Source organism: Tachysurus fulvidraco, chromosome 7, assembly GCF_022655615.1.
Source record: "Tachysurus fulvidraco isolate hzauxx_2018 chromosome 7, HZAU_PFXX_2.0, whole genome shotgun sequence".
Lineage (NCBI taxonomy): Eukaryota > Metazoa > Chordata > Actinopteri > Siluriformes > Bagridae > Tachysurus > Tachysurus fulvidraco.
Genome location: NC_062524.1, coordinates 27,482,124 through 27,483,805, shown reverse-complemented (window position 1 = coordinate 27,483,805; position 1,682 = coordinate 27,482,124). Strand labels below are relative to the sequence as shown.

Sequence of the window (1,682 nt, the reverse complement as noted above, 5' to 3'; positions counted from 1 at the left end):
TCCATCCATCCATCCATCCATCCATCCATCCATCCATATATATATATATATATATACACATACATACATACATACATACATACATACTCCATAAACAGGGAGTTAAATGATCCCTGTTTCCTCAGTCATACAGAGAGCAGCGTGAGAACAGACACATCCGGACCTGAGAGGAACCGAGCCCATGGAGAACCGTCTCAGGGGAGCACAACTGAGAGAACTTGTGTTGATGCTGAGGGAATTACACTCAGTGTCAAGCTCAGGACATGGACATAGGAGTGTGTGTGTGTTCTGAGTGTTTATGTGAATACACTGTGGTCAGACAGAATGACCAAATAATCCCATGATGCATCACTCTGTTGTTGTTGTTGTTGTCGTTTGTTGTTATTGTTTTTTTTCCATCATAGACTGTAAGAGAATAAAACGATAAGAGAGAAAACACACTCTATATTTTGCACCACACCTCTGGCGTATTATTCTCAGCGTTCTCGCCGTCCTCCTGAGTGGATGAATAAATCATGGCTTCTGAACTCGTCCTGAATCTGGATGAGAAATCTCATAGTGAGGCGTCTGATGGTGCAGAAGGTCAGCAGTCAGAACTCCTCACTCCTCCCTGCGGCTCGCCCATTCCCCAGAGGGAGAGCTTCGTTTACAAGCTGGTGTGTGTGTGTGTGTGTGTGTGTGTGTGTGTGTGTGTGTGTGTGTGTGTGTGTGTGTGTGTGTGTGTGTGTGTGTGTAGCTGTTGTTGTTGCAGATTCCGGCTCATTGTCACACACCTTTTGTGGATTAGACTGAGCTTCTGTACTGTAGTGTATCAAAACAAAGAAAGAAAGAAAGAAAGAAAGAAAGAAAGAAAGAAAAAAAAAATACTTTATTTATTTATTTATTTATGACCACAGAATCAAAACAGAAGAAAAATACAATAAATGGACAACAAAATGGTAAAAATAACAATACGTACTAATTTAAAAATGAACGGATTTAATATACCTAGACGTTATATTATATGTGTCTGTAGTTGTTGTTTGACTCTGATGGCGTATAGATACACAAAATGCTCAGGAACATGTTCACGGTAACCGGAACTACTTATTCAGTGGCACGTATCTGTAATAATTGTGTCTTTTTGGCGTATGGATACAGTAAATGTTCAGGTACGTCTAAAGTAACCGGAACTACTTTTTCAGTAATTGTGTCTTTTTGGCGTATGGATACAGTAAATGTTCAGGTACGTCTAAAGTAACCGGAACTACTTTTTCAGTAATTGTGTCTTTTTGGCGTATGGATACAGTAAATGTTCAGGTACGTCTAAAGTAACAGGAACTACTTTTTCAGTAATTGTGTCTTTTTGGCGTATGGATACAGTAAATGTTCAGGTACGTCTAAAGTAACCGGAACTACTTTTTCATAAGCATTATTCATACTTTTAGTATAGAAGAGTGTAAATAGTGTGTATAACGAACCAGAGGCTGTAATTACATTCAGGTTATTAGCATAATGTAGTTAATGTGACGCACAAGCAGAAAAAGCAGCGTCGTGTTTATGCAAATCGTCGCGCTGGAGCTCTTCCACGGCACAGTGCGATTACACAGACGTCCATATGGAGCCCAGCGATGTGTCTCTCCTCCTCACAGCATTAGCATTAACAGGAAGACAGGAAGTGTGTGATATTCTCAGTCATTTAC

The 1,682-nt window shown here is 40.0% G+C and overlaps 1 long non-coding RNA gene across 1 annotated transcript in view; it reads left to right on the top strand.

Moving 5' to 3' along the window:
- LOC125145269 overlaps nt 1–459 on the top strand; it is a 1,156-nt gene extending 697 nt beyond the window's left edge. Inside the window, exon 2 of the long non-coding RNA XR_007143610.1 lies at nt 126–459. This is a non-coding gene — a long non-coding RNA (uncharacterized LOC125145269). The remainder of the gene's footprint in view (nt 1–125) is intronic.
- The last annotated feature ends 1,223 nt before the right edge of the window (nt 460–1,682 follow it).